The 18,197-nt window shown below is 41.2% G+C and overlaps 1 protein-coding gene and 3 non-coding genes across 9 annotated transcripts in view; 3 read left to right on the forward strand and 1 right to left on the reverse strand.

Annotated features, from left to right (window-relative positions):
- Positions 1-5,256: 5,256 nt before the first annotated feature.
- On the reverse strand, positions 5,257-5,327 carry trnag-gcc (transfer RNA glycine (anticodon GCC)). The gene has a single exon. It is a non-coding gene; the product is annotated as a tRNA-Gly (tRNA).
- A 3,834-nt stretch (positions 5,328-9,161) lies between these two features.
- Positions 9,162-18,197, forward strand: part of spag17 (sperm associated antigen 17) — a 36,656-nt gene continuing 27,620 nt past the window's right edge. The window contains exons 1-4 of one of the 6 annotated variants that reach the window (XM_049568188.1): positions 14,864-15,001; positions 16,351-16,563; positions 16,721-16,899; positions 18,029-18,171. The gene's annotated coding sequence lies outside the window, so the exon portion shown is untranslated. Of the gene's footprint in view, positions 9,176-9,530; positions 9,668-12,900; positions 13,092-13,248; positions 13,428-14,863; positions 15,002-16,350; positions 16,564-16,720; positions 16,900-17,718; positions 17,733-18,028; positions 18,172-18,197 lie in introns of those variants that run through there. The other 5 variants (XM_049568187.1, XM_049568192.1, XM_049568189.1 and 2 more) reach the window with 5 other exon arrangements.
- On the forward strand, positions 9,809-9,879 carry trnag-gcc (transfer RNA glycine (anticodon GCC)). Its single transcript has one exon. It is a non-coding gene; the product is annotated as a tRNA-Gly (tRNA).
- Positions 15,179-15,249, forward strand: trnag-gcc (transfer RNA glycine (anticodon GCC)). Its single transcript has one exon. It is a non-coding gene; the product is annotated as a tRNA-Gly (tRNA).

Raw genomic sequence — 18,197 nt, forward strand, 5'->3', positions numbered from 1 at the left:
TGGAAAGCACAGTGGGGTGATCAATGTTATTTTTGTCATGCCTCTCAACAGTCAGCAGGTGTAGCCATTCTCCTTAACAAATTTAAAGGCGACATTATTGAGTCATTATCTTCAGATGAGGGTAGATGGATTATTCTAGTTTTCAAATTGGATAACACCTTCTTTATAGTTTGTAATCTGTATAATCATAACAACACAACTCAGGCAAAAACTATGTGTACGCAATTATGTAAGAAACTTGAAGCTCTTAAATTGAAACACAAGGGAGCACACATGATTCTTGGAGGAGATTATAATGATGCTCCGATCTTATAGATAGAGTACCGGTAAGAACAATCCAACATTCAAGATTTAAAAGCACTGCATTTATCTGTGAACAACTTTCAGTTATAGATGTGTGGCGATACTTAAATTCTGATATAAAAGAGTTTACCTGGAGTAATGCAAATAGATCTTTGCAATCTAGAATTGACTTGTGGTTTATATCATCTTCATGTCTACAATTTGTTTCAGAATCCTCTCATGATCTTGCTCCATTATCTGATCACAAATTGATTACAATTCATTTAGTAGGCAATAAACAAAAACAAAGAAATTTACGTGGTTTCTGGAAGCTAAATAATGATTTATTAAATGATGGTACCTTTTGTAATACAGTGAAAAAAACAGCGGAACAGATATTTGGGGATACCAAAATGAATCACACACAGAAATGGGAATTTTTTAAATTCAAGGTAAAAGATGTAGCAATGAGACGGAGTAAAGAAATAAAAAAAAAAATAATGATACTAAAGAAATCAGTATCTTGAATGAATTAAACACATTAATGAAGAAAGTTAATCTATCAGAGGACGAAGAGGAGGAAATAGACAATGCATATATTAACAAGGCTAAAGGAGCTTTCATAAGGTCAAGAGCAAAATGGCTGGAACTAGGTGAAAGAAATTCTAGCTACTTTTTTGCTCTTGAGAAACGAAACCAAAAGAGAAATATCTCTGCACTTAAGATTGATGATAACATAATCACTAATCATTTGGACATCTCAAAATATGTTGGTTCATTCTACAGTAATACATACAAGTCAAATTCTAATATCAATGATTGTGATAGATTTATTGAGTCAGTAAAAAAATTTACACCCACTATCTCAGAACACTTTAAAACAAATTATGAACGACCCATCACAAAACCTGAAATTTCAGAGGCAATCCATTCAATGAAAAAAGGCAAATCCCCAGGCAACGATGGGCTCTTGGTAGAATTTTATTTACATTTTTGGGATATCATTGTAGATCCTTTATTGGAATTACTTAAGGAATTCCATGATAGAAAAGAAATGTCCACAAGCATGAAACAGGGTGTTATAACCCTAATTCCTAAACCTGACAAAGATCATCTACTAATAGAAAACTGGAGACCTATTACACTCTTAAATATAGATTATAAGATTATCTCATTGGTCTATGCTAAAAGGTTAAAAAAAGATCTTGAAGAGATCATAGGTGAAACACAAACTGGATTTATGGCCAACCGTCACATCAGTTCAAACATAAGACTTGTTCTTGATTTACTACTACTCTGACAATGTTGATAATGACTCCCTTATTGTTTTTCTTGATTTCTATAAAGCTTTCGATACGGTAGAACATTATTTTTTATTTAAAGCACTCCAAACTTTTGGTTTTGGTCCAAACTTTGTGTCAACTATCGAAATGTTTTATAAAGATATTGACAGTTGTGTATATCCAAACACTACCAAAAGATTTCCAGTCATGAGATCCGTCCATCAGGGTTGTCTGATTTCGCCTTTTTTATTTTTGATTGTGGTTGAACTACTTTCATTACATATCTTATATAACCCAGTAATTAAAGGTTTATCTTTTTGGCAGGGAAGTCAGACTGACCAAACTAGCGGATGATACAGCATTATTCTTAAAAGACAAAAACCAGATTGAAAATGCTATTTCATTAATAGATGAATTCTCAGCTGCCTCTGGGTTAAAACTAAATAAATCTAAATGTGAAATTTTATGTTTGTACCAAACGAATGTTAAAACTTTATATGATATTCCTGTCAAAAAGTGTGTTAGATATCTTGGTATTCATGTCTGTAGGAATGTTATGGAGGGTCAATAACTTAATTTCTCCTACAAAATGAAAAAAACAAAAACTATATTGAACTTATGACTTCAAAGAGACTTGTCAATTTTAGGAAGAGTCCATTTGACTAAAGCTGAAGGTGTTTCCAGATTTGTGTATCCAGCCCTTTCCCTCAATGTTTGTGATTCCACATGTAAGGATATTAATAACATGTTTGTTAACTTTGTATGGAAGAATAAGCACCATCATCTGAAGAAAACCCTGCTTTCTGGACCTAAAGATAAAGGTGGTTTTGATCTACTGGACTTCATGGACTTGAATTATACATTATACACTGCACCTTATAAAAATATGGGAATAAATATATGTTTTGTTTTATTTAGTTCTCTCTATTTAAGAGTAGTAGGAGTACAGTACTAGTTCTTTGGATTGCAGAGATTTTAGGAACACAAAAGCAATCATTTTAAATGTGTTGTTTACTATTAAAGCTATTCTGGATTTTTATCTTTTTAAAAGCTAACACAACTACAGATCTTACTAGTTAAATGCAGAGAGGGTAAAAGTAAGTAAGTAAGTAAACTTTTATTTATATAGCACCCTTCATAGTACGCCTACACAGAGTGCTTAACAGTACAAACAATAAGACCACAGTTCAATCAGTCACAATAAACATGCAACCGAAACATTCTAGAAAACATACACACAGGCATATGGCAATGTAAGGTCAGTGCATGTAGAAGCATGTAATAAAATACATAAATAAATAAAAATAATAATAGAACATGATCACATGGCACTGCAAAGCCAGAGGAATAAGGTAGACAAGCTGAGAGAACAACAGAAAGCGGCAAAAAGGGTGTAGAATGTTCACCATACATCTCTTTTACGTCTAGAAAATTACAGAATAAGGACCATCCACAAAATACATCCAGTCTTCACTGAAATAATGCTGATGATTCTAGGTTTACTAGCAGATGTAATATTTTTTGTTTATGGTTGATTAATTCTCTATGTTTTGTACTTATCATTGTTTAATAATATAAAAATGTGTGAATAATATATTGTAAGAATCTGAGTGTCACTTAACATGTAACAAACCTTCACATCTGGTAAATACCCAGTTACTAAAAGTAATACTAAATACTAAAAGTGTCAAAAGCCAAAATAGCAAAATAATCTTCACATATGAACACCACTTTTATGATTTTTAAAGCCTAAATGCAATCACCAGAGGTAAAAAGCTAACATTAGGCTCAACGTCACCCCCACAATGAGGCTGTAAAGCTGTGTTCAGTGTGATGACGTTCTGTAGTCTCATTTAGCCGCTTGTTAGCAACCGCCTATTTTAAGACACATAAAAGTTTCAGAATTCATGAGTGAGGTATTAAATGACGTATTTTATGTTGTAGAACAAAAGGAGAAAGTCTCTCAACCTTGTGTAAATCATAGACCCTATTTCAGGCATGGAACCAAAAACCCATTCAAAAGAGATAACAGAACCGGGAGCACAAAATGCTAACTAATTTCCGGGTTTTAGGACTCATTCCTTGGGCAATCATTTGCCTTTTTAAAATCCAAAGTCAACTTGGAATTATCTGCGCTCAGATCACACTCATGTTCTCGTTAGGATTTTAACAATTCCGATTCCTTACCGATTCCTTCTTAACGGTCCGATTCCTTACCGATTCCTCTTACCGATTCCTACATTATATTCATTATACTTGCTATACTTAAACAAGTATATAATAAACACAAATGCAATCATACAAATACAAAAACTTTACTCTAACTGTTGCACAGTACAATTAGATGAAAATACACATTTGTGTGTGGTGTGTATTTCAGATTTACAGCTTGTATCATCTCCCTGAGAATATATAACAACAAAAAGTGATTCTCTGGTTTCTACAGTAACACTATTACCTCAAATTAACCACAGCAATGTAATAAAAAATACTTATATGCATTAATGCTTGGCCACTGTTATTTACGTGACAACACCTGAACAGAACACATACACATTGGCTGTTTGTTTCTACCGCTCCCCTCGCTGGAAGTCTCGGACCTCCCGCTGTCCGCCTCCGCCTTGATTAAATGCTGAAAATAAAATAAAAGAGGGAGACAGGTTTTCCTATTTTATCTTATTTTGTTAAATTTCTACCTCTCCCCTCGCTGGAAGCGGACCTCCCGCTGCCCGCTCCCATCTCAAACACGGAGGTCTCCCTCTCCGCTGAGCACCCACGGCGCATGCCCGGCCTGTTAAAGCCTGTATCCATAACAACTGTGTCACACAAACTCAGTGCTTTGGTCATTAAATAATGTTGTGCTCAGTTGGGTTCAGACAGAAATATGCGGCCCGTGCCGCACTCTAATGGAAATGCACATGACATTGTTTTTTTTGTTTTTTTTACAATCTAGGAACCGTTTGCAGGAACCATTCCTCCAAATGTGATGGAACCAGTTACGGAACCGGAACTTTGGATCCGGTTCCAAAAAAGAACCGGATCCGGATCCCAACCCTACTCATCACACATTCATTTACTGTTTTATTCACAAAAACTGTATATGAAAACAACTATATGGGGGTGATGAGACAGGGCTGAAGTAATATTGCAAGGAATATGATGTGAGATTTGAGTTGGCTTATAATTTTTACAATTGAAAGGTGCTGATGGAAAAGTCATGGTTCACTTGCACAAGCACAAATAAAACAGCAGGACTTAATGTTTATGATAAAGTGGATGTGCAAGTAATGTGTGATATGAAGTGAAATTAAACTTGTGAAACATTTAATTTCTACAATCTAGCCCCAATTCATCAATTCAATACCCTTCACCATCTCACTCGCCAATTTTCCCTGTCTCCAAAATGGTGGTATGCAAATTGGAGTGTGAATACAATATGATTCCAATATGTTTCTATTGCTTAAACCTATGAAATAGAAGCCACATTTGTCAAAGGAGTTTTAAAAAAACTTACTTTAGGTAGTGCTCATCTTGAAAATATAGCCCACTTTACTCTGTGCATGCTGCAGCAACAGCACTCTCAATGTGATAGAGGAGCTGGTGGGGATTGGCTCTTACGCACCAAGCATCTAGCTCTACCCACTGGAATGCAAGCTGCTTGCCTCAGTTCCTCCTACTTAAAAGCATGTGCTGCATTGGCCGGGAATCGAACCCGGGCCTCCCGCGTGGCAGGCGAGAATTCTACCACTGAACCACCAATGCTGCATATAGTTATTGCTGTGCCATAATTTTTTTTTTTTTTCGAGTTTTGTGAGAAAAAAAAAGCAACACCCTAGGAACAACACTTGGTGTTTGTCCAATATACCTTCTTGTCTTCCTCATTCTGTGCTGTTGTCAACAAGCCATTCAACATGTGGCTTTTCTCCTCTTTTGTGTATACTGGAGGCAGGAAGCTTTGGAGCATCAAGCTCAGCAGCTCATAGTCTAACCCTGGACCACTGGAAGCTTTGGGCTCCTCAGCCACATGGGAAAGAGTGGACTCTGATTGCTCTGTTGAAATCACCACCTCACACACAAATGGACAGATATGGGAAAAAGGGTTTAACCACTGAAGCAAGGGGATACACACAAGTTTGGAATCAGCCTAAATCAAAAAGAGGCAGCAACACTGAACAGTCCTCACATTACATGACATCTGACTATCTGCTTTCAGAATATAAAGAGTACACATTTATGCTCAAAACTCAACACAATCTTAGCAATGGACTTAGGATTTCAAACAGGATACGTCTTTAGCTGGTTAATAATCAGTACTTAGATACATAGTTTTATAAATACACAACAACAAGGTAGTCCATCTGGAAAGCTGCCCCTTAAAGGGAAGTTTCGGTTTATTTCAACCTGTCTCCTATCGTCCTCAATTTGTTTCAAGTGACTAGTGACATAAAAATAATAGTTAGCATGTTAGCCGTTAGCCTAGATACAGCCGGGGCGCATAGTAGCGTCAGACCTGTTAAAACGTAAGTGAATGGGCAACCTTCAAGTGCAAAGTTAGTCCACTAAACAAGCTTTTTCTCCACAAAGACCGCCTCATATTGTTAGGATAAATGTCAGAGAACATATAGAAAACAACATGTAAACATGTTGTCTTACCTTACTGGTGTGCTTCCATGTTTGTTTACCATTTAGCTCTGCTTTCCAAAGCACGGCCGAAATATATCTCGCGAGCTCTAGATAAAGCCCAGCTGGATACTACTCCAGGTGGAGGTGTCTCGTCCTCGGTCACATCCAGACCTTGAAAATAAGGCTGCACCCGGTCCCATTTCTTGCAAAGGAGACATTCCTCTTGTGTGGGCACTGGGGCACAGCATTCACAGGTACACCACCAATCTCCAGAGCTACGCAGCCTCGCAGCAGCCATTCCCCCCTCTCGTCCTATACCTGTTGCGCCTCCCTCTCTCTCTCTCTCCTCCTCCGTTCTTCAATTTCACCTCAAATAAATAAGGGCGGCCATCAAACTCTGCAAAATCAAATTCCTCCTCCACAAAGTCGAAGTCTGGCAAAAAGTCAGCCATTATTCTATAAATCTTTCATAAAATAAATGAATGAACTTTTCAGGCTGCTGTCCGGTTTTGCCTTCCAGCTGTTGCTGCTTGTTCTTGCGAGATTTCAGGCACGGTATGAGATCACTGCTTGTTCTCGCGATATTTACGAGCCAGAATACACTGACGTAGAGCTTCGTGAAATTGAAGAGCGGAGGAGGAGGAGGAGAGAGAGAGAGAGAGAGAGAGAGAGAGAGAGAGGCGCAACAGGTAGAGGACGAGAGAGGAGGAATGGCTGCTGTGAGGCTGCGTAGCTCTGGAGATTGGTGGTGTACCTGTGAATGCTGTGCCCCAGTGCCCACAGAAGAGGAATGCCTCTGCTGCAAGGAATGGGACCGGTTGCAGCCTTATTTTCAAGGTCTGGATGTGACCGAGGACGAGACACCTCCACCTGGAGTAACGTTAGTATCCAGCTGGGCTTTATCTAGAGCTGGCGAGATATATTTCGGCCGCGCTTTGGAAAGCAGAGCTAAATGTTAAACAAACATGGCAGCACACCGGTAAGGTAAGACAACACGTTTACATGTCGTTTTCTATATGTTCTCTGACATTGATCAGCCGTTACAGTGACTGCCTCCAGCCTTTTTAGGTTAGAGTTCGTTTTTCACATCATTCTTCAGGCTGGTTTTGTTATTTTTGAAATGTGCAGATAAATTCTGAGACTGTAAACCATCTTGTGAGCCATTTCTAATTCACTATAGAGCAGGGGTGTCAACCTCATTTTCACCAAGGGCCACATCAGCATAATGGCTGCCCTCAAAGGGCCAGATGTAACTTATAAATGTAACTAAATGTAACCAAATCTAATGTAAAATAAATGTAACTACTCCTTAATGTTAAATAACTTTGAATTTATTACTTATTCAACTTACAAATATTACAGTTGCATAGAAAAAAATATGTTTGCTTGTTGCTCTGTTATAACATAAATCCTTTTAATTTGTCAGGTTATGAAACCCACATAACTCAGTCAATCAAGGATCAAACTATCCAAGTGAATAAAGAAAAATAACATCAAACACAAGTTATGACATTAACTTTGTTCAAAACGGGTTAGGATGTGGAAACACTGCCGTCTAGTGGCGGGAAGCCGTCACTTCGCAGGTAACATAATCGACATGCATTGTGGGAAATGTAGTTTTTGGTCAAATCACGCTTTTTACCTATTTATTTTTAGACAATCAGACCTTTTAAGCTCTCGTGGGCCACATAAAATGACGTGGCGGGCCACATTTGGCCCGCGGGCCTTGAGTTTGACACATATGCTATAGAGTGACAGTTATGTAAATTTACTCTATAGAGTTTCTCAAATATTCAAGATTAGCTGATGCTTACAATTTTGTCTACATACATATATCTTTATATATATATAAATAAAGAACTGTATCTGCAGTTGGACATGGGCATTAAATGGGGGGGGGTTAAAAAAAAAAATTATGGCAAAAACGTAGTTTCTTCCAACACTAGAATTCACAAACAAAAAAACACTATGTATGTGATAAGTAGTGTTTAACTTTTGATTGAACACTTAATTAAAACCCTCGGCGCATACTGCAGCACAATCAAACAGATGCGCAACTCAGAGCATCAGAAGTGTCTCTGACACCAGACTCAGAGCGGACCGGTGGAACTGGAAAATGCATATTTTACATCAATAACATCTATTTTATTATTATTTTGAGTCACATTGTTGAAAGAATTTAGTCGTCTGTGTTCAAGCAGGATAACAGCAGGTATCCATTGTACGTCGGGCTTTCTATTTCCTTGTCGGAGATTTTTTCTTTTTTAATTACTACTTACGTTTTTCAAGTGATTTCCCAAATTTGTTGTTGAGTTGTGATATGCCAGTTGCTTTTGGCAAATCTGGCACTCTGCTTTCTGGGGGTTGTTGGGGCATATTTTAAAGTGCAACCACACATCTGATGACCTCTTGGACACATCTGCCAGCTCTAAGTGCGCTCGTTGTCAGTATCGGACTGGTGGGGGTAAGTGTTGTTTTTAAGGCCTCCCTTGCCATCGAACGAAGCTTCGAAGCTTCGAATTTTTTGGGTCAGCCTTAATTGTCATTATCATGCATCATGCAAATCTGTAACTCCTTAGTCGCTTGTCCCCTGTAGAAATTATATATATATTTTTTAAATTATTAATTTTACTCATTTTCCCCTATACTTCTGTCTATCCAAAGACCAGAGACACACATGCACACACACACTCACACACACCCATCATAAAAAAGTGGCTGGATATTAAGTGTATTCTTAAAATGTCTATGTTTACTGTGCCAGGTTGTGCAGACCCCTCTCCCTCTGACTCCACACTCCAAAAAGAAATCAGTGCGGGACGAAAGTCAGCCACACCAAAGTAAGACCTTTCTCTTTAATCATGTAATTTTGGCATAATGCTTGTATATGTGTGTGTGTGGACATGCATTACTATAGCACCCTACTCGACCTGGTTCCCCCTGAAGCCTGCTCTGTGTCTCTAATCATGCACTGTTTGCTGGAACAGGTCTGTGTGCACATTGGTAGTGTGTGGTCAGAGCATGACATCAGCAGTTTATGTGAAACATAGAGTAGTGTTTTTGTGATTGACATAATGTCTAATAACCTTGAATTAAAACACACACTCCAAATGTGTACTCTTTATATTCTGAAAGTAGATAGTCAGATGTCATGTAATGTGAAGATTGTTCAGTGTTGCTGCCTGTTTTTGATTTAGGCTGACTTTAAAACTCATGTGTGTATTCCCTTGCTTCAGTGGTTAAACTCTTTTTCCCATATCTGTGCATTTGTGTGTGAGGTGGTGATTTCAACAGAGCAATCAGAGTCCACTCTGTCCCATGTGGCTGAGGAGTCCAAAGCTCCCAGTGGTCCAGGGTTAGACTATGAGCTGCTGAACTTGATGCTCCAAAGCTTCCTGCCTCTGGTATACACAAAAGAAGAGAAAAGCCACATGCTGAATGGCTTGCTGACTACAGCACAGAATGAGGAAGACAAGAAGGTATATTGGCCATACACCAACACACACATACATCTGAGTAATTTATCATCCAGCATGTGCTGTGTGTATCTTTGCTAACAGTCTTGATTCAAGTGTTGTTCGTAGAAAAAAAAAATTATGGCACAAGCACATTTATATGCAGCATTGGTGGTTCAGTGGTAGAATTCTCGCCTGCCACGCGGGAGGCCCGGGTTCGATTCCCGGCCAATGCAGCCCATGCTTTTAAGCAGAAGGGGCTGAAGCAAGCAGCTTGCATTTCAGTGGGTAGGGCTACATGCTTGGAGCACAAGAGCCAATCCCCACCAGCTCCTCCATCTCACTGAGAGTGCTGTTGCTGCAGCATGCACAGAGTAGGGTGGACTGAGACTGTGACGTGGCTGGGGCAGGGTGTGGCATTTACTCCCTGACTGCAGGGAACCCTTGTGGTATGGATTCAGACTCCATAGAAGTGCAGTATCCATGCCAGGACACTTTTTTTCTCTCCTTGATCTGATTGGTCAGTGGTCGGGGTGTTGACAGCTTGTGATCTCACAGTCTGAACACAACCTGCTGCGGAGCAGGTTAGCTGTTCAACATCAGTTGCCATGGTGATTTATCCCAGTAAATGAGAACCAGCTTTGTAGAACTGAAAACCCAGAGTTAATCCTTAAGTTACTTTGCTAACTCAAAATCCTGCTTCGTAGTACAGGCCTCAGGTAAGTCGAGCTTCATATGACATCAGTAAGCCATTAAAGTTGTGATTCACACAGCTCCTTTTAACTAAACATTCATTTGAACCTACCAAATTTCATTCAGAGACCTGATAACTATGTGATATTCATAGTCAGCTAAAATGGTGTATTAAAGGATAACTTAGGTATTTTTCAACCTGGGCCCTATTTCCCCATGTGTACGTGTGCGCCGCGAGGTAGATATGGGGGCAAATGTGTCCCGTATAAGTTTGCGCATTAAAAGTGCTTTTTTTCGCCACTGAGCAGTTCAGATCGCTAGTGCTATCTCTGTAAATAGCATACTAAGCGTTTCCCTGACCTGGCTGTGACGTCATCTCACGAGAGCTTTGCTTGTTGCCGCAAGAAAACAGGGTACGATATATACGAGGGCAAAGTATGCAACAGTAAATGTGCGTCTCGGAGACAATTCTAGGTATCAGTATTACATACATAAAGACATATTAGTTATACTTACTTGATGGACAGTTGACCATTTGGTACCTGTGGTTTTGGCCGCCTCCTCCAGTTTATTTTGGGCACATGAAAAAAGGTATCCAGCACTGCCCTGTTGATCAGAGGGGGGAAATCCTCTAATGTAGTTACACAGCATTTGGAAGTTTCTGTATCTTTTTTTTTTTTTTCCCTCTTTCTACCTGTCGGCATTGGTCTTCGTAGCTTAGTGCCACAAAAGGGTGTAAGCTTCTTATGAAGATTGATGCACTGTTAATCTTGCAGTCAAGTATTTTATACCCATACTGTGCGTGGTTGTGACCGTCACCCACCCTCCCTGGAGACTAGCCTATCAGCCTTTATTGGGAAAACTTCCTAATATGAGCCAGAGAGGGCTGTGATACACCAAAGTGTGTGAAGGGGAAAGTAAGGAACAAGCAGGGGGGATTGAGGGGCAGGTGCTTAAGTCCTGAGTTATATAGCGACAGTGCATGCAGAGAAGAAGGGGGAAACAAACAAACAAACAAACAAAAAAACAGAGGAGAAACAGGCAGTGTAGCTGATGTATTGTGGCCTTGAGGTGGTTGTGCTCCACACAGATTATCAAAAATAAACATATACATGTCTACTATACTGTACTGAAAAACAAAAACAAAAGAGAAGTCTATACTGAACACCAAAAATGTGAGAGTCCTGGTGGAGGAGGAAAGCCCGATTGTGGAGAAGAGTTGCCAGCACAGTGTGGTAGGTTCGAGAAGCAAGTGGGCCCCTTTTAAGTGATCCCATCGGTTCTTTGCGATGCGTCACGGAGCTGAAGTATCGAACATGCATGCGTGTATTTGAACCCTCCCAATGTGTTTATGAAAACCATCACCAGGGTCCAGGGCCAGCCCTGCGGGGGAAGGCGGGCGGTATGGCACCCCAAGACCGCAGGAGTGCCCAGACCCCACGCCTAGGGAGCCGCAGAGGCTGCAAGACACCACGCAGGCCCAAGGACCCGGGCGGCAATGGCCAGCACCCCCAGAGAGCCAGAGACACACCCCAGACCCACCGCCCGTCTGCTCGATGGCCCTCTCTCTCTCTATCCTCGTCTGCTCTCCAATTTGTAGGAGCTCCTCGTCCGTATACTCGGGTTCAAATAAGTACGGGCGGCTATCGTAATTAAAGGGCTCATCCTCATTTTCGAAATCGGGTAAATATGCAGCCATAATACCGATGCAGTAAAACTCTCAACTGTACTCCGGACAACCAGCGCCACATTGAGCGGCGCTCAGCATGGCTCCTCTGTTTTATTCCGGCGACAAACAAAGCTCTCGCGAGATGGCGTCACAGCTGGGAGGAGGTGAAGGGTCAGGGAAACGCTTAGTATGCTATTTACAGGGATAGCACTGGCGATCTGAACTGCTCAGTGGCGAAAAAAAGCACTTTTAATGTGCAAACTTATATGGGACGCATTTGCCTCCATATATACCTCATGGCTGCCGGCTGCATCCGCCTCCCTCAATACTGAACCAATTTTAAAACGAGTTGTACCTATGAATCATACACACCCATACACATGGGGAAATAGAGCCCAGGTTGAAAAATACAAAAGTTATCCTTTAATATGCAAATGAAAGACAATAGATCCGACTCTGAAACAGCTGATTATTATTGAGTCAACAAAGATACAGAGCCAATAGAAAATCTTTAGTTTCACAGAGAGAACACAAGCACACAGAGGAAAGAGTCATTAATGCCAACTGAGCTACCTTCCAGGCCATGGCAAAAAGTAGGTATAGATCTGTGTGAGTACAAGAAGCAGCCATATTTGGTAGAGTCAGATTACTACTCCAGGTACTTAAAGATCCTACAGATACAGCAAACTTAAACCAACTGTGCGTGGGTTATGGAGTTCAGAAAGCTTCATAAGTTCGAAAACACTAAATGCACAAGACATCTTTGACTGGGGACCACATACTGTTACAGTATATGCATGGAATTGTACTGTGTTTGTGTTCGTGTATAAAAGAGAGATGAGTTAGACATATGTTTGATTAATTCACTCTGTGTGTTACTTGTGTCTGCGCATAGATGATGAACCGCAGGATGGTCCTCAACACTACATCCTGCTGCTGGGCTTCTACCAGCCCCACCTGATTGTGGCACTCGATGCCATCGGTGTACATGTTCAGAGCACACACTAACTTCTGAGGAACAGCAAGTACAACAGCCCTGTGAGGACAATGAGGAGAGTCTGACAGCTTCTCCGGCATTGGATGCAGGTAAAGAGCTGTCAGTATACAGTATGTACTGAATAAGACACATCAAAACTATATAACAGCTTTTACATGGAATCAAACTCATCAGCATGCCCTTATTTTTTCTATTTATTGCATGTTGTTATTAACATTACATCATCCTTTTCTTTGTGTGTGCCAGAGGTTCATGGTAGTGTGGAGCTGGCTGCGCAGGTCAGGAAGTTGGATCTATTCTGGTCAGGTCTGAGGCCAGCTTTGGACAGCGGGCCACTGGATTCCAAGCTCAATGATGTAGTTCAGCTCAGCTACACTGTCCCAGATCTTTTGGCTCCCTTGCACGCACAGGTCCCCAAGGCTGAGGTAAGATGGCCCTGGCCCTCTTTGTTTCTTAGATCTGTTCTCATTGGAGCCTGCTCTGTGCCTCTAATCTTGCACTGTATGCTATAACATCCTTAAACTGTGTGTCCAGCTAGAGATGGGGATGGGAATCTTTGAGGGTGTGGCCAATCTCATCTGTGACTGTCTGGACTGGCGCAGGCAACATCAGCACTACCTTGACAGCCTCAAAGTCATCAGCGTAGCTACTGTCCCTGTGTTGGATCCACAGCCTGCAGAGGTACACATAAACATACACACACATTCATGTCAGTCAGTGTAACTACATGACAGGGCTGCAGCTCACATTTACTTTCATTACTGATGAATCTGTTTGTTGTTTTCTCAATGAATCGGCCTCATTTTTGTTGATAAAATAGTAGAGAAAGGATGAAAATTATGAACAATTCTCAGTTTTGCCTGGTAAGAGAACACATTGTAGCAGAGGATGGTTTCAATCCCTTGACCTCTGGGTTATGGGCCCAGCACGCTCCCGCTGCACCACTCTGCTGTGTCACAGGAAAAGAGAGCGTGAGGAGATGAGTGCCTCATCCATCAGGCCACTGATGCTGCTGCAGCTGCTGAGGAGCCACTGTACACAGTGCAGTCAGTGTTCAGTGGCAGTAACATTGACATTGTAACTGCATTTAGTTAGTTAATTTTTGGACCGTGATGGCAGCCTCTGTGTGAAGTTAATAAGGGAATCATGAAGATGGTCAGATCCTGCCTGATGTTCTTAACTGCAGCCTTCACCGCAGACTCATTGTTTGGTTCATAAAACGTCAGGAAAAGTAAGTCCCTTTACATTTGCCCAAAGTCCAAGGTGACGACTGACATCTTCAAATGTCTTGCTTTGTCCGACCAACAGTCCAAAACCCATAGACAATCAGATTACTGTCACAGAGAAGTTTAGTTAGAATTTACCCAGTGTTGGAAAGCCAGCAGTGACTCCTAGTGGACCAAAACAGAAGTGACACATTCTCAGTGCCTGTTATATCACTACTTGCTCAGAGACAGCAGCAGCACCAGAGGGTAGAGTGGACAATTAAGGGGGCAGTTTTCCATGTGACCTACCTTGTTGTTGTGCATTGATATAACTATGTATCTAAGTACTGATTATTAACCAGCTAAAGACATATCCTGTTTGAAATCCTAAGTCCATTGCTAAGATTGTGTTGAGTTTTGAGCATAAATGTGTACTCTTTATATTCTGAAAGCAGATAGTCAGATGTCATGTAATGTGAGGACTGTTCAGTGTTACTGCCTCTTTTTGATTTAGACTGACTTAAAAACTTGTGTGTATCCCCTTGCTTCGGTGGTTAAACTCTTTTTCCCATATCTGTGCATTTGTGTGTGAGGTGGTGATTTCAACAGAGCAATCAGAGTCCACTCTGTCCCATGTGGCTGAGGAGCCCAAAGCTCTCAGTGGTCCAGGGTTAGACTATGAGCTGCTGAGCTTGATGCTCCAAAGCTTCCTGCCTCTGGTATACACAAAAGAGGAGAAAAGCCACATGTTGAATGGCTTGCTGACAACAGCACAGAATGAGGAAGACAAGAAGGTATATTGGCCACACAACAACACACACATGTATCTGAGTCATTTATCATCCAGCATGTGCTGTGTGTATCTTTGCTAACAGGACTGAAAGATACAATTTTGATTCAAATATTATTCCCAGTGTTTTTCTCATAAAACATGAAAAAACTTTTTGATGGCTCAGCAGTTTTCATGAGTAGCATTGGTGGTTCAGTGGTAGAATTCTCGCCTGCCACGCGGGAGGCCCGGGTTCGATTCCCGGCCAATGCAGCACATTCTTTTAAGCAGGAGGAGCTGAGGCATGCAGCTTGCATTTCAGTGGGGAATGCTAGATGTATGGAGCACAAGAGCCAATCCCCACCAGCTCCTCTATCACATTGAGAGTGCTGTAGCTGCATCATGCACAGAGTAGGGTGGCCTTAGACTGTGATGTGGCTGGGGGAGGGTGTACCACTTACTCTCTGAGTGAAGGGAACCCTTGTGGTATGGATTCAGACTCTACAGCAGCGAAGTATCCATGTCAGGACACTTTTTTTCTCTCCTTGATCTGATTGGTCCGTGGTTTGGGTGTTGACAGCTTGTGATCCCACAGTCTGAACCCAACTTGCTGCGGAGCAGGTTAGCTGATCAACATTAGTTGTGATTTATCCCAGTAAATGAGAACCAGCTTTGTAGCACTGAAAACCCAGAGTTAACCCTTAAGTTACTTTGCTAACTCAAAATCCTGCTTCGTAGTACAGGCCTCAGGTAAGGTGAGCAAAATTCATACAACATCAGCAAGCCATAAAAGTTGTGATTTGAACAGCTCCTTTTAACTAAACATTCATTTGAACCTACCAAATTTCATTCAGAGACCTGATAACTATGTGCTATTAATAGTCAGCTAAAATGGTGTATTAATATGCAAATGAAAGACAACTGATCCAACTCTGAAACAGCTGATTATTATTGAGTCAACAAAGATATAGAAACAATGCAAAATCTACAGTTTCACAGAGAGAACACAAGCACACAGAGGTAGAGTCATTAATGCCAACTGAGCTACCTTCCAGGCCATGGCAAAAAGTAGGTATAGAGCCGTGTGAGTACAAGAAGCAGCCATATTTGGTAGAGTCTACTACTACTACTCCAGGTACTTAAAGATCCTACAGATACAGCAAACTTAAACCAACTGTGCGTGGGTTATGGAGTTCAGAAAGCTTCAAAAGTTCGAAAACACTGTAAATGCACAAGACATCTTTGACTGGGTACCACATACTGTTACAGTATATGCATGGAATTGTACTGTGTTTGTGTTCGTGTATAAAAGAGAGATGAGTTAGACATGTATTTAATGGATTCACTCTGTGTGTTATTTGTGTCTGCGCATAGATGATGAACCGCAGGATGGTCCTCAGCACTACATCCTGCTGCTGGGCTTCTACCAGCCCCACCTGATTGTGGCACTCGATGCCATCGGTGTACATGTAGCAAATGTCATTAAACTGTGTTCAGAGCACACACTAACTTCTGAGGGACGGCAAGAACAACAGCCCTGTGAGGACAATGAGGAGAGTCTGACAGCTTCTCCGGCATTGGATGCAGGTAAAGAGCTGTCAGTATACAGTATGTACTGAATAAGACACATCAAAACTATATAACAGCTTTTACATGGAATCAAACTCATCAGCATGCCCTTATTTTTTCTATTTATTGCATGTTGTTATTAACATTACATCATCCTTTTCTTTGTGTGTGCCAGAGGTTCATGGTAGTGTGGAGCTGGCTGCGCAGGTCAGGAAGTTGGATCTATTCTGGTCAGGTCTGAGACCAGCTTTGGACAGCGGGCCACTGGATTCCAAGCTCAATGATGTAGTTCAGCTCAGCTACACTGTCCCAGATCTTTTGGCTCCCTTGCACGCACAGGTCCCCGAGGCTGAGGTAAGATGGCCCTGGCCCTCTTTGTTTCTTAGATCTGTTCTCATTGGAGCCTGCTCTGTGCTTCTAATCTTGCACTGGAACAGGTCTGTGTGCGTATTGTGAGTGTGGATATGTGCAGTTTGGTCAGACCAATATTTTTAAGGCTTGAAATTTGGCCCTCACTATCTCATTGTTGATTTTCTTGTATAGAAAATGGAAGATTTGAACAAACCCTTGCTTTTCCCTCTTTGATTATTCCCAAGGTCCCTCTCTTTATTTCATATTCAGTTTTGCCTGTTAAAGTAGCTTCAGTATAGTAGAGGATGGTTTCGATCCATTGACTTCTGGGTTATGGGCCCAGCACACTTCAGCTGCGCCACTCCGCTGTGCCACAGGAAGATGAATTCACAAACAGAGCCTGATGAAATCAGAGCCTCATCCATCAGGTCACCAATGCTGCTGCAGCTGCTGAGGAGCCACTGTACACAGTGCAGTCAGTGTTCAGTGGCAATAACATTGACACTGTCATTGCTTTTAGTTATTTTTTTTTGGACCGTGATGGCAGCCTCTGTGTGAAGTAAAATAAGCTGCTTTCCATTTGGACTATCTTGTTGTTGTGCGTTTATAAAACAATGCAAGTACATGAAATGCAAGAAATCGGTGCGGGATGAAAGTCAGCCAGACCAATGACAAACTAACCTCCTTTGGTTTCTGTCCTCTCTTCTTTGTGGACGGCGACTGAGCAGCCTCCTCTCTCTACAGATGTGGACATGCGTTACTATAGCACCCTACTCGACCTGGTTCCCCCTGAAGCCTGCTCTGTGTCTCTAATCATGCACTGTTTGCTGGAACAGGTCTGTGTGCACATTGGTAGTGTGTGGTCAGAGCATGACATCAGCAGTTTATGTGAAACATAGAGTAGTGTTTTTGTGATTGACATAATGTCTGTCTAATAACCTTGAATTAAAACACACACTCCAAATGTGTGCTCTTTATATTCTGAAAGCAGATAGTCAGATGTCATGTAATGTGAAGATTGTTCAGTGTTGCTGCCTGTTTTTGATTTAGGCTGACTTTAAAACTCATGTGTGTATTCCCTTGCTTCAGTGGTTAAACTCTTTTTTCCCATATCTGTGCATTTGTGTGTGAGGTGGTGATTTCACCAGAGCAATCAAGAGTCCACTCCCAGTGGTCCAGGGTTAGACTATGAGCTGCTGAGCTTGATGCTCCAAAACTTCCTGCCTCTGGTGTACACAAAAGAGGAGAAAAGCACATAATAAGGAAGACAAGAAGGTATCTTGGCCATACACCAACACACA

Source organism: Epinephelus fuscoguttatus, linkage group LG23 (assembly GCF_011397635.1).
Source record: "Epinephelus fuscoguttatus linkage group LG23, E.fuscoguttatus.final_Chr_v1".
Taxonomy (NCBI): Eukaryota; Metazoa; Chordata; class Actinopteri; order Perciformes; family Serranidae; genus Epinephelus; species Epinephelus fuscoguttatus.